Here is a 15,257-nt window from a genome sequence, read left to right on the forward strand (position 1 = left end):
TGAAGAAGGGGGAGACGAAAAGGAGGAGGAGGAGGATTTCTGGCCCACATGTCAACACAGGCTTCATCTCCAGGTTCTGACCTCTCTTCACTATCGTCTGACACCCCCTGGCACTGACAACCCTCACTATCAGCAGCGCAGTGTGAAGCAGAGGCCTACAGCTCCTGGAGTCTGTTTGGTCATAGAACATCCCCTATCAGAGGGGGGGGGGGTCTATTCTCACCTCTTCGCTTATTATATGCCTCTTAGATCCACAGCAGATAGCTGAAACCATACAGTGCTGTAGGGCTGTGGGGCTGTGTTGAAGCTAACGTATGGTGATGGATCCTGCTCCATGCTTGGAAAGCTATGAATATAAAGTGTGTTTGGGCCCCTCTTATTACGCCGCCCCGACCGCCGCTGGGTTGAGAGATTGCTGTACCGCAGGACCCGATGGCGCTCTCACACTGGCTCACGGCTGCCATTCTTGCCGCGTCCCGTTCCAGCCGGATCGCTTTCCCCTCGCCCGTCTCCTAATCTCATTCTCTGTGCCGCCACTGCACCAACAGCACCTACTTTAGAAGATATGAAAATGGCCGCCAGCGTGTAATCTGTATAAAAGGCAAACACTCCTGCTATGTCTTTTTTCTTTTTTTTTGTTGTTGTTGATGCTTTACCCCTTTTCCCCCCCAGTTTTACTTGGCCAATTACCCCACTCTTCCGAGCCGTCCCCCAGTCTCTGCTCCACCCCCTCTGCCGATCCGGGGAGGGCTACAGACTACCACGTCGCCTCCGATACATGTGGAGTCGCCGGCCACCTCTTTTCACCTGACAGTGAGGAGTTTCGCCAGGGGGCCATGGCGCATGGGAGGATCACACTATTCCCCCCCCCCCGGTCCCCCCCCCCCCGAACGACCAGAGGAGGTGCTACTGCAGCGACCGGGACACATATCCATATCCGGCTTCCCACTCGCAGACACGGCCAATTGTGGTAGGGACGCCCGACCAAGCTGGAGGTAACACGGGGATTCGAGCCGCCAATCCCTGTGTTGGTAGGCAACGGCATTAGACCACCACGCCACCCAGATGCCCTGTTCCTGTTAGATCCCCTTCCCCTTGCCCATCTCCTACTCTGTGCCACCACTGCACCAGTAGCACCTACTGGTGGCAGCCAACATGCAATCTGTAAAAGGCCAACACTCCTGCCATTTCTACACTGAAATGTGATGTTTGTTGACTCAGGAACTACCCTGCCACGACTAGCATTTAATGGCTGGACTCGGACCTTGACGTAAGAAATTGTACTGTCGTGCTCACCGTCACATTATGGTACACTGCTTTCTGACTCTAACGTCATTCTTTTTGAATGTACCTTTCCTGTTTGGGGCACTCATTGGTTTCCTGATATAAAACAAGAAATAAAGGTAGGGTATTGCCAAATAGGGTGTAAATGAATTAGAAAGCTTACCGGATATTGATTAAATAGCGCAAATGTTCTTAATTGGTTCCCTCTAAACAGCTGGAGTGGTATTTAAAGGCAGAATGAGCAGGATTTGTCGGTTGCGGTTTGTAGACAACTTTCAAAGTCGGGCCCCCTTTCCACGGCTCGACAAAACCAGGAGCGCGCGCCCCCTGACCCCGGTTGCCAGAACACATCCCAGTGTACGGACCCACTCTGCGTCGCTCCTCATGCCCATCCTCTCCTGAAGCACTCGCCAGCGGGTGAAAGCCAGCCCCAGATTCACTCTCGTTTCGGAATGACCCTCGTCCACTTGGCGTTTTGTCTCACTTTATTTACATCTTTCCAGCGCTCTGTCCGCCGCTGTCGTAGCATCCTCTTGGACTGTCTTGATCTGGCACCTGGTCACAACGTTTTTGTAGAGTCCCGCTGGTTAATGCGCAGAAACATCCCGTACACGGCAAAATAAGAAAATGCAGGCAGAGGACAGGGTCTCTCTAGAGCAGTGGTTCTCAACCTTTTTGGGGTCCTGGACCCCCTGCGTATTTTTGATCTACACTGAGGACCCCCTCCACCTGATCTTGGGGGAGGGGGTTGCAATTTGGTGGAAACAGTAGAAACTGCATTTTAAATTGCATTATAGCATTTATTCACTCTTTGGGGCAAAAATAAGAGCTTTCGGTTGTAGCTTAGATATAGTTAACAAAACAGAATTCTTATGCAGTAACTTTCAGATATATGTAACAACACAGAATATGTATTCAGTAACTTTCAGATATATGTAACAAAACAGAATATGTATTCAGTAACTTTCAGATATATGTAACAACAGAATTTTTATGCAGTAACTTTTAACAATGCAAACGGGAGCGAGATCTCTTATTAAAATACAATAAATTACACTTGTGAAACATGTAATTAGAGGAAAAAGTCACGTTACCCTTTGTAGTTTAGGTAGATAAAGGTGTCAGTCACATTTGAGTAAAATAATCCTATTTCTATAAATGTCATAGGATCTTTTTTTTAAAAGATGTTTTATTTTCACGGACCCCTTGCAATTACACCACGGACCACTAGGGGTCCGCGGACCCCCGGTTGAGGAACACTGCTCTAGAGTTACAGAAATTGCTACGCACATCTAATGGGTCATCAGTGATGATTGAGAGGGATCTATACATTGATGTTTAGGAAAACCCTACTCGTTCTACCTTTTAGAGCAATTTGTCACCTCCCCACAGCTGAGCTATCAAATTTAATATGGGTCATCAAGGGAAACTGCGTGACCAGTCAGCTTAGCGGTGGCTGACAGTTTGCTTCATAGGGCAGATTTCATTACACGTCCAGTCCAGCTAGTGGTTCTACATGAATGGGCCCTTCTGTCTAACTGTGCTGTCTTTTTAATGGTGACCTTTACAGCCAGACTGCAAAGCCAACATCCCTCTCATATTATGTGGGGCAGCTTAGCCCATCCTTTTAATCATCTCACCCCCCTCATTTGGGCAGCGGGTTCCTTTAGAAAGGATGTCAGGGGTATGTAGTGAGAATGTCTCATGCCCCTCTTTCCTACTGCCCGGTGGGGCTTTTAATAACGATGAGCAGACACGCTACACTATATGTTTAATAGCTGCACACTGTTCACAGAAAAATATGGATTCCAGCATTTTGTGGGCCTGCGTCTTTTGATGCTGTTGGCCTAACTCATCGGTGAAGGAAGATGCCCATTTGGCAATGCCAGTGACATGCCCGTGCAAGCTTATTCCATCTTGCAACCTTTCAGATTAGATGATATCAGGAATGGTGCTTCCTGCAACATGTGCCAGTAGATTTGTCATTTGTTTGAGTCAGACAACGCAATGATGCTCTCATGTTCGCATTAGAGAGCGGCATGGGACTGTTAACATCATATGCTGTGTTTTAGGGAGTATAGGAATCAGCCAAAACAACACACCTTGAACAATCATGGTGTTAGCAGTCAGCGAGCTACATGGAAACGAGTTGTGATTAAGGGGCTCAACTTTGGATGTGATATTTATTTTGATATTTAATCTGTGGCGGCACGGTGGCGCAGTGGTTAGCGCGGTCACCTCCCAGCAAGAAGGCCCCTGGGTTCGAGCCCCGGGGTAGTCCAACCTTGGGGGTCGTCCCGGGTCGTCCTCTGTGTGGAGTTTGCGTGTTCTCCCCGTGTCTGGGTGGGTTTCCTCCCACCGTCCAAAGACATGTAGGTCAGGTGAATCGGCCGTACTAAATTGTCCGTAGGTATGAATATGCGTGGGTGTTTGTGTGTGTGTGTCGGCCCTGTGTGATAGTCTGGCGGCCTGTCCAGGGTGTCTCCCCCCGCCTGCCGCTCAGTGACTGCCGGGATAGGCTCCAGCATCCCCGCGACCCTGACAGCAGGATAAGCGGTTCGGATAATGGATGGATGGGTTTAATCTGTGTTGTGTACTGCTTGTGATTTCTCAGAGACAAAAATGTGGGCTAGCCTGAAGTATTTCACATGTTGAGGAGTATTTTGTTACGCTTGTTTTGTGATTAGTGTCCCTAATGGGGAGATACTGTTTCAGTCCTCAAATACAGCCGTCCTCATTACAGTGGAACAAGAAACACGTTTTTATAAGTAATACATCAGCAGAAATACGTGAAAATCAGTAAGCCCACGATCCGTATTTCCAGGGCACTGAAGCCAAGGACAAAGACGCCACGGTTTTGAGTAATCCCGTGCGATAAACCCAAGGGAAGACAAATCAAAACCTTCAGTGTGCACATTAGATAGCACAAGTCTGACTAGAAATAGCTCCAATGTACATCTCTCAGTCTATGACAAGTATTGTAGATAACTGACATGATATAGACAGTACCCCCCCCCCATTCATTTTCTGCTCTTTCTGGTGACATGAAGCTGTTGTAAGCAGGCTGCCATTCGTTGAAACCATCAAATGCTGGGCACCAGCATCTAATATCACCCTGGTATGAACTGTCGTCACTGAAACAAAAGGAATCATGGAAGTTTTTTTTTTTTTAACAGTCTTCTTGGGTTGTGTTGAGGCTGATGAAGCCTACATATTCCATTGATATGGAATTAATATTTGATACTAGAGCAGTGCACTCAGGGTGCAGATCTCTGCTCGGACTTGGTGACAAACCATCGCTTCTTTCAGCGAATGTTGGCCTGCAGAGGGAGTGAGTTTTTCTAACTTGCTTTTTTTTCATACCGTGTTAATTTGTTGTTGGGGTGTGTGTCCCTGTCGGTTAGCTGTTTTGTTTTCTCAGTGTTTCAGGGCTCTCGAGTGAGACACACGCATTTCAACTCGTTCACACGCTCACACCTTGTATTTCTCACGCAGAGAACCAGGGTAACGCCCACTATTTTTTTTATAACAGTGGAACAGGTGGGAATCAAGTGGATTCCCCATAGCGTCGAGAAGGGCCTGCCACGCACCAGCCAATCAAATTAAAGAACATATCTGCCGAACAGCCAATCAAATAATAGCATTGCTGTATCCGGGTAAGATTTAGATATTCTCGCTACAACTTGACAGACGAGGACAGCTATCTAAATGAGATTGATGAGCTTGGTGTTTTACTGTGAGACACATTGTAACCTGACGTCAACCCTGTCGTTTGTATTGATAACGAACATGTATACGGGCTTACTGCGCATATTAAGTGACATTCCCCTGTCCTCGTTCAGGTCACCAGTTCTACCTGCACTAAAAAAAACTGATGAATTAAATAAATATTTTTATTCGTATGAATTTATGTGTCATTTATCAGATCAGACCCCCGTCCCCACCCCCAGTTTCTGGCTTCCGGGTTACTTCCGGGTACACGCGGCCCACTGAATATGCGCAATAGTGTTACTCCCGTTATGCCTCTAGTGTGGCGTTAGAAAACAACGAGACAGGAGACGTGAGCGTAGACGTAGTCGAGGTAGTTTACTAGCTCCAACTTAGCATGTCATACAATCGACAACGACGCTGAACTGTGAACCGGAAGCGGAAGTGCATTATCTGACCCCTCACCTCTTCCCTTAACGGTACACCGTCCTCTTAGGTGAATGTCTCTCGATATATAGATGTGGGTCACCACACTAGGCTATTTTTTCCTTCCAATTTCCCCCTTTTTCTCCCCAATTGTATCTGGCCAATTACCCCGCTCTTTTTGGAGCCGCCCCAGTCGCTGCTCCACCCCCTCTCTGCCTATCCGGGGGACGCCCCCGACCGACCAGAGGAGGCGCTAGTGCAGCGACCAGGACAAATACCCACATCCGCCCTCCCAACCGCATGAGAACGAGCTCATGCAGAAAAAAAATATTTTTCTGGGCTTTGGAATTAAAAAAGAAAATAGGATTAAAACCCCATGGCTTAAAACTATACAATGCAAAGAGTAATAATTGACCATGATTATAGCTGCAGGTGTCCTGTCAACAGTTTTACAGGCGTCTCTTTTACGATGGTGGTCTGTGAGGAAAACGCTTTTTGGGCCGCAGGGGATTTTCCGCTGCAATACTGCGAGTGACCACTTGGAAAAAATGGCTGCAAGGCTGAGCGGCGGCGCCGTATCCAGTTCTACTATACTGCATCCATGGTGCTGCCTCTGGCTTCACCGACCAGGAAGGTGATTCTGTCTAATAGCCCCCCCATCCCCCCCCCCCTTCAGCAGAGATGAAGTGTTGGAAGGAGAGCTTTATTAGAGTTATTCCCGAGTTTGAATAACAGGAACGAGCACTTAAACGTGTCTTTTCGGCTGAGAATTGATGGGTTTGATTATATTTTGTTTGCTACGTCAGAAGATATGAAATGCTTTGGCTGTTGGCAGAGAGGGACGTGATCAGAGTTTGTCCAGAGGAAACCTGCTGGTGCATGGCAAAAAGCTTCTGATCGGACTACTGGAGAGGGCAGAAAGACAAGGAGCACACCTAAGATGGAGGAAAGTAAGGAGATAGGCGGGAACAACAACAGCGATGGTGGAAAAGGGGAGGAAGAAAAATAGGCTTTAAACAGTGAATTCCTGAGTGATGAAGGAGAGGAGACGAGTGAGTCTCAACAGAGCAGCGAGACAGGTGGTGGCGATGAAAACATTGAAGGGGAGGAGGAGAAGGACGACAGTAAAACAGCTGAGGCTGGGCCAGAGGAGATTCTGGCAGAAAGTGCAGGTATAGAGCTCTGGTAGATGAGGAGAGTGTGAGCGAGCGGATTTATGGGATTGAGAAAAAAAAACAGTTTCTACAAAAAAACAAAGAATGCAAAGGGAGTGAAAGTGGAATATTATTTCCCAGATAAAGATACTTTTCTTAAGTTGGTCATATCAAAAATGACGATTAAAAGCGAAGGGGCTTTTACTGAGCAGGAGATTTACAGATTAAAGAAAAAAGGGATGAAGGTCAGGCAAGAAGAGCTGCTTGAAAAAGATGGTGATGAATCAAGCTAGAAGATTTCTTTTTGTCAGTCCACATGTGCTATCTGGTTGTCTCCTTTTTATTTTATTTTTAGTCTCAGTGAATGATTTTTAAATTGACTCATTGAATTTGAATGGAGCTAGAGACACCAGGAAAAGGATGCAGCTAGTATATGAGCTGATGAAGCTGAAAAGTGTTGATGTGATGTTTGTCCAGGAAACACACTGACACGTCCAGTGACACTGACTGGAGGTCAGAGTGGGACGGGGAAGTCATCTTAAGCTCTTTAACCTCAGTGAGTTCCAAAAGGTCCCTGCCAATTTCTTATGGACTTAAAGAAGTTATAGAGGAAAACCGAGGGTGGTCAGAGCCAAGTTTGAGTGTTTCACACCCACTGTGATCAGTGTATATGCTCCAAATGTCAGCTCAGATAGAGTCCAGTTTATAAATAAGTGACACTGTGTCTAGTAGCTCGGATGATCTTTTTGTTTTTAGGAGGTGATTTTAATTGTACTCCTTAGACAGGAATCATGTTGACCCTCATGCTGCCTCTCAAAGAGCAACTAACAGTCATAAAAACACATGACTTAGTGGACGCCTGGAGAAGGTTGCACAGTGAAGACAGACAGTAGACTTGGGCTCATAAAAGAGAACATTTTATTTTCCTGGCTAGACTAGAAATGTTTTATTGTTTCAAACATCATTTTAACGTTTTTAAGATGTGTAGCATTTCACCTGTACATTTTAGTGATCACTTGTAGCAGCCTGCATTGCTTTTATTACAAAAGTCAAAACATGGAGTGCATACAGTTATTTCAACACCAATCTACCATATGATGCTAATTCTAAAGATGTTTTTGGCTTTTTCTGGAGGATTCATAGGTCTGAAAAGAACAGTTGTGCTTCTTTGAGACAGTGGTGGGACTTTTGGAAGGTTAAAGTCAAGCAGCTCTGTCAGCTATACATACTAAATGTCACAAGAAACATTACTAGATCAACGAAAGCTCTACAGATTGGGATAGTGGAACTCCAAGATTTAATTGAGTCCACAGGAAATCGAGGGCATATTGAAACCTCAAATCCAAAAAAAAAAAAAAGCTTTGTGAGCGGACATAACAACCAGATGGATGCTCCATCCAAGTTTTTCTTTGGATTGGATAAGAAGGATGGACAGAGCATCTACACCTTAAGATCAGCTGATGGAGAAGAACACATAGAACCTCGTGGAATCTGAAGACAGGTAGTGCAGTTCTACTTTGAGCTGTACAAAACAGAGCATGCGGATAATGAATGGCTGTTTGAATGTTTCTGTGAGGGTTTGCCTACAGTCTCCAGAGATGACCATCCTGAGCTGAAGGAGCCACTGGCTTAGAGGAGCTGTATGCAGTCCTGTAGGGGAGGGACAAAGAAAAAGCCCCGGGTATTGACTGTCTTCCTATGGAGTTTTGTAAGATCTTCTGGAATGAACTTGGTCGAGACTTTACAGAGGTTTGCAATGAACGTTTTGAAAATCTGACTCTGCCTCTGAGCTGCAGGAGAGCAGTGAATACTCTGCTGATGAAGAAAGGAGACCTTCGGGACATTAAAACCTGGTGTCCAATCTCCCTCCTCTGTTCAGATTATAAAATCTTGTCCAAGGGTCTGGCTAACCAGATGAAACACGTGATGGTGAAGTAATTCATCTGGACCAGACTTACTGTGTGCCTGGTAGGTCCTTCATAGACAACATGTCTTTAATCAGGGATATTTTGGATGTCTCTTGTTCTTTGGACACAGACTTTGGTCTTGTCTCATTAGACAAAGAAAAAGTATTTGACAGGGTTGAGTACGTTTATCTCTAGAAGGTTTTGGAGCGGTTTGGTCTCAGCCCACATCTCATTGCTATAATCAAGGTTTTGGACAGAGACATTCGGAGTGTATTGACGATAAATGGGGGATTGAGTGTTCCCTTCACAGTACACAGAAGTGTCAGATAGGGCTGCTCTCTATCTGGAATGTTCTATGCATTATCTATTGAACCCTTGGTACACAAAACGAGGCCCTGTATTGATGGTTTGGTTTTAGCAGATTTTAATACTAGACGTTTTATCTGCTTATGCTGATGGTGTCGTGGTCCTTATTAGAGACCAATCTGAAATGAATATTGTTGAAAAATTTTGTGTTTGATTTTGTTATTATTTCTGCTGCAAAGATGAACTGGAGAAAAAGCGAAGCACTGGCAGTTGGAAACTGGTTTGGTGGTCTTCCAGTTTGACTGGGGGGGGGGGAGGTTGAGATGGAAAAAAAGATGGTATCAGATATCCAGATGTTCATCTTGGTAATGAAGAGATGGTTAAGAGAAACTGGGAGGACATGTTAAAAAAGATGAAGGGAAAGTTTAACAAGTGGAAATGGCTGCTCTCTCAGATTCCTTTTAGAAGAAGAGCTCTTGTCTTCAATAATCTTGTAGCATCAGCACTATGGCATCCTTTAGCTTGTACGGAGCCATCTACCAGTTTACTCCCCAAAATTACAAGTAGTTTTAGTAGATTTTGTTTTGGGATATGATGCATTGGGTACCTCAAAGTGTGTTTTACTTACCAAAGGAAGAGAGGAGGGCAAGGCATGGCAAAACTAGCAAGTAGAGTGGCAACATTTCTGACTGGGTTTAAATACCCAGTGTGGAAGATGTTTGCAAGTAGTATTTTGAGAAGTTGGTACTTGACACTGCTTTGTTTTTAATGGATTCAAGGTTTTTAAATCTGTCCTCTTTGCCTAAATTTTATAAGGGAGTTTTTAAGGCTTGGCAACTTTTTAAAAAGAGATGTTTGGAGCCACCAGTCTCCCTGTACTGGTTAGTGGAGGAGCCTCTTATTGGTGGATCTAATAAGAGGCAGGAGAGGGATACAGCAGGCAGGGGAACAGCGAGTGGATTCAGGCAGTGAGATGTAACTGATGTCCCGAGTGTCACAACAGAAGAAAGGAAAGGAGCAGAGGAAGCACCAGCAGCAGGAGAAAGCAGCGGAAAAAGGCCAGCAGCTGAACCTGACCAAAGTCAGGCTGCTGATGCAAAGGTGAGAGGGAGAGTCGTGTGTTATGGAGAGTGTTGCCGGTGAGGATAAGGTGGAGGAAATAGAGTATGATACTGACTCTGACTGTATCTCTGTTACAGACTCACAGTCCCATAGTGGAGATCTGTACACGCTAGAGGAAATTAATGGTTTCCTAGATGAAACCTTTGGAAAATCTGTGAAAGTATCTGAGTATATTCCAGATACAGGAAAATTTATTAAAAGTGTGTTGACTTGGCAGAAAGTTGTTGATGTTGATTTATTAGATGAAAAGAAAAATCCATTTGAAAAAAAAAACACATAACAGGTCTCAGAAAGATGCTTAAGAACAATAAAGGAAAATGTTCAAAAAGGTTAAAGATTTCACAAGTAAGGTCATGATGAGTGTGTTGCACTGGGTGATCTTCCTCTAACTGTTTATATCATCTCTCTCAGTCTTATTCACAAGGTGAGGGTCAGCTCTTTGAATATTAATGGCGGGAGAGATCAACAGAAGATGGCAGTCATTTCAGGAATGATCACGCAGAAAAGAGTAGACTTAGTCGTTTTGCAGAAAACGCACAGCGACAAAGAGAATGAGATAGACTAGGGTTTATTACATCAGCGTGAAGGTTTCAAACTTGCGCTCCCCTGGCAGGGAGGTTTCAAACTTGCACTCCCCTGGCAGGGGTGTGGGTGTCGAGGTGGACAGAGTTTTTTGATATGGGATCATCCTCGAGGGGCGGTCCCTGTACAAACCTCCTGTTAACAAACAGACAGGTGACCTCCCGTGGAGGATTGTACATGGGTCCATAGCTACAACCAGGCATCTGGTGCACCTCAATCCTGGCACAGGGGACGCTGTCCTTTCTGCTTGCAGACAGAAACGATATACCATCTATTTATTCAGTGTTCCAGACTGGTCAGACTATTCAGCCTACTACAGCCATAGTTTCAAGGCTTAGGAGAAGCATTTTCTTAATGAGTTTCAGTTCAGCACTGGCCAAATTAGCTATTTGGAAAACAAGGGAAACCCGTGTGAGGTGCAAGGGGGTCAGAAGACGTGGTTCCGAGGCTGACTGGGCTGCTGGCAGCTCGGCTCAGAGTGGAGTTTGAGTTTTATAGACTGACAAAAAAAGAAAAGTTTTGTTGAAACTTGGGGTGCACAGGATGTGCTGTGTTCAGTCAGACAGAATTCTTTGGTTCTGAATATGTGAGGTTTTTTTTTCCTTTGGTATTTTGTTTCGAGTTTTTGAATGAATTTGTTTTGTTGTAATTCCTGATAATGGGAAAACTTGTGTAAACGGAACCAGATAGGTCTGTTTAATTACCATGGTAGTTACCATGGTATTACCCTGTTATTACCGAGCTGTAATGTAAAGTGGTACCCAATTCTCTCTCTCTCTCTCTCTCTCTCTCTCTCTCTCTCTCTCTCCCTCCCCCTCTCTCTGTCACTTCTCTCTTGAGAACAGAAGAACAGAATGTTAAGGCTTGAACAGATCATGTGGAATATGTGAATTCACTACGAGGAGAGTGTGTAGCGCATTTCAATGGCCGTGTATTGTCAGTGGCTGAAAGATTTCTGATGAAGCCATTCTTACTGCAAGCAGACTTACAGCAGTCGTGTATTAGAATTAGATGAGAATTAGCTGTACAGAACAGAAGCTAGACCCCACCTCCCGACCCACCCCCCCGTCTGCCAGGCAACTCAGGCAGGCAGGCGGTACTGTGGCCTTCACCACCCCTGCAGTTGTCACTGTCTTTGTTCATGCTGTGCAGAAATTGTAACCCAAAGCTCGGCGATGTCAAAGATTATACCTTTATTTATTTATTTATTTATTCATTTTAATGGAATCAGATTTGTTTGAAAATAAAGGAATGCAGCGAACAGGGATTACACGTGTGCACTGTGTCTTACAGAAACTATAGTGAATCACAAATGTCTTCCCCTGGACACAAATCCCCATCGGCTTGTTTCTGGAGAAAATAATAGCACAAATATATTTATAATTTAAATCATCTTATTCAGCAGTTAATATATTGACATTGTATTCAAAGCTTTGAATCTGCATTTACGAAAATCAAATCGGCTATTCATTTACAGACTTTTGAGACCGCTGTGGTGAGCTCGAGTCTTCCGATCCACAAGCACGTTGTTTTTCAAGGAATATTCACGTCCCTCAACCGCACCATAGTTTGCTTTGCATCAACAGGCTCAGCCTTGTCATCTTCAGAGAGGAGGGGGTGCACAGAGTGTAAAGAGGCATCACATTAAGTAGCTAACCTTTACGAAAGAAGAAACAGAGAAACTGACTGTAGTCAGGAGTACTGTATCAGTGTGTAGCATGAAATTGCCTTGTTGAAAGCAGAAAACCTCAAGAGGCTTGAAAATTGTTTGTTATCTTGGCAACAGGCGGCACGGTGGCGCAGTGGTTAGCGCGGTCGCCTCCCAGCAAGAAGGTCGTGGGTTCGAGCCCCGGGGTAGTCCAACCTTCGGGGTCGTCCCAGGTCGTCCTCCGTGTGGAGTTTGCATGTTCTCCCCGTGTCTGCGTGGGTTTCCTCCGGGTGCTCCGGTTTCCTCCCACAGTCCAGAGACATGTAGGTCAGGGGACTCAGCTGTACTAAATTGTCCCTAGGTATGGGGGGGGGTGGGCCCTGTGTGATGGCCTGGCGGCCTGTCCAGGGTGTCTCTCCGCCCGCTGCCCAATGACTGCTGTGACAGGCTCCAGCATCCCCGCGACCCTGAGAGCAGGATAAGCAATTCGGATGATGGATGGATGGAAGTTGGCAATAAGCCAGTGCTTCAGTAGCCAGCCCGGTATGACGAGATTTCGTGTCATAGTCACGAAATGTAATGTATGAAATCGCGCTGGGGGGACACGATTTCACTGAAATTTTCTTGTCCGGCACCGCGAAGTTGTATGGGCCAAGTTTTATCAAGATGCTGGCTCTGGCTGGTCTGGCCTCCCGGGGAGAATGCCGGTCACTTACATATATTTGTCAAAAACCACCCTAACCCTAACCGCCATAGTTTTTGTGTTTTTAAATATACGTAAGTGACCGGCATTCTCCCAGGAGGCCAGACCAGCCAGAGCCAGCATCTTGATAAGGTGACTCAAGCAAGAAAAACTTGGCCCATACAACTTCATGGTGCCGGACAAGAAAACGTTAGTGACATCGTGTCCCCCAGCACGATTTCATAGAGTGAATTTCGTGACTACACGAAATCTCGTGATACCCGGTTGCACTAGCTCAGTTGGCTCAACGGGTTTGGTTCATCATCATCATTATCATCATTCTGGTCAGTGGTCAAAAGTCACAACTTATAGATGAATAGATCTTTTATCAAACAGTGGACATCAGGATAGATGCGGACAGAAGATGTGATCATAAATAGATAGGGGGTTAATTCAGGATTCTGCTATTGTTTTCATTTTACTTAGTTAATCAGGCACGTATACAGATATAACTTCAGTTGAAACTCGGGATTAGTGGGTTCCCAACTAGAAATACCAATGTATTTCAGGATGTGTTAGGCTCTCAGCGCTGTCTTCTTTGAGTAAGGCCCTCGTGATGCACACTTAACGTAGCGAGCGGTGCTTATGTCGGTCTCTGTAAATATTAGCCACTTAAATGATGCCTCCTCATACACCACATCTGCATGGTGCGTATTCCCTTCAGCTCTACCCAAAAGCACTTGACGATGCAGAACAAACTGTCGTGCGAGCCACTGAGGTGAATATCCCTTGGAAAACATGCACTTGTGCGTCAGAGGGTTCGAGCTCGCGGCTACATTTGTCCACAAAATCTATGAACAAATGTGAGCCAGTCCACACATTGGTTGCCATTCGCAAATTCAGATTCAAAACTTGAAATAAAAAAAATGAAGACGTTTTATGTAAAGTAATACGTATTTGTAAATCATACCCCCCCCCTTTTCTCCCCAATTGTATTATAACCCCACTCTTCCGTTGCTCCACCCCCTCTGCTGATCCGGGGAGGGCTGCAGACTACCACATGCCTCCTCCGATACATGTGGAGTCGCCAGCCGCTTCTTTTCACCTGACAGTGAGGAGTTTCACCAGGGGGACGTAGCGCGTGGGAGGATCACGCTATGCCCCCCCCCCACAGTTCCCCCTCCCCCCCAAACAGGCGCCCCAACCGACCAGAGGAGGCGCTACTGCAGCAACCTGGACACATACCCACATCCGGCTTCCCACCCACTGTCACGGTCAGTTGTGGACGCTCGACCAAGCCGGAGGTAACACGGGGATTCGAACCGACGATCCCCGTGCTGGTAGGCAACGGAATAGGCCGCCACGCCACCCGGATGCCCTTGTAGTTCGTATTTTTGTCCAGGAAAAGACATTTGTCATTCACCATTGTTGTTGGTAAAACACGATGGACGTGTAAATTGTGTTCTCTGCATTTATTTATTGTTTCCTTGCGTTTATTCAATTTTGAAACAACTCTGATTTGTGGTTAAGTGAATACTTATCGACGCAAGTAAAACTGGGATGATAATGACATGAAATTAAGTGCTGCATTTTACAGAGGTATAAAGTTGATCAGCCACAGCATGAGGATGAGGGAAAGAGTAATAGAAGCTAGGTTAAGAGGAGAGGTGACGATCAGCGAGCAGCAGTATGGTTTCATGCCATGAAAGAGCACCACAGATGTGATGTTTGCTCTGAGAATGTTGATGGAGAAGTATAGAGGAGGCCAGCAGGAGGTACGTGGTGTCTTTGTAGATTTAGAGAAAGCATATGACAGGGTGCCAAGAGAGGAGGTGTGGTATTTTATGAGGAAGTCAGGAGTTGCAGAGAAGTATGTAGGAGTGGTGCAGGATATGTATGAGGACAGTGCGGCAGTGGTGAGGTGTGCGGTTAAAATGACAGATGGGTTCAAGGTGGAGGTGGGAGTACATCAAGGATCGGCTCTGAGCCCTTTCTTGTTTGCAATGGTGATGGACAGGTTGACGGACGAGATCAGGCAGGAGTCTCCGTGGACGATGATGTTCGTGGCATTGTGATCTGTAGCATGAGTAGGGTGCAGGTTGAGGAGAGCCTGGAGAGGTGGAGGTATGCACTGGAGAGAAGAGGAATGAAAGTCAGTTGGAGCAAGACGGAATACCTATGCGTGAATGAGAGGGAGGACGGTGGAATGGTGAGGACGCAAGGAGTGGAGGTGACGAAGGCGGATGAGTTTAAATACTTGGGGTCAACTGTCCAAAGTAACGGGGAGTGCAGGAGAGAGGTGAAGAAGAGAGTGCAGGCAGGGTGGAGTGGGTGGAGAAGAGTGTCATGAGTGACAGAAGGGTACCAGCAAGAGTTAAAGGGAAGGTTTACAAGATGGTTGTGAGACCAGCTATGTTATACGGTTTGGAGACAGTGGC

At 45.8% G+C, this 15,257-nt stretch overlaps 1 protein-coding gene across 1 annotated transcript in view; it reads left to right on the forward strand.

The window, feature by feature from the left end:
* srrm3 (serine/arginine repetitive matrix 3) overlaps positions 1-15,257 on the forward strand; it is a 65,758-nt gene that overhangs the window by 11,541 nt on the left and 38,960 nt on the right. The gene's annotated exons all lie outside the window — the stretch shown is intronic.

Source organism: Lampris incognitus, chromosome 8 (genome assembly GCF_029633865.1).
Source record: "Lampris incognitus isolate fLamInc1 chromosome 8, fLamInc1.hap2, whole genome shotgun sequence".
In the NCBI taxonomy this organism is placed as follows: domain Eukaryota; kingdom Metazoa; phylum Chordata; class Actinopteri; order Lampriformes; family Lampridae; genus Lampris; species Lampris incognitus.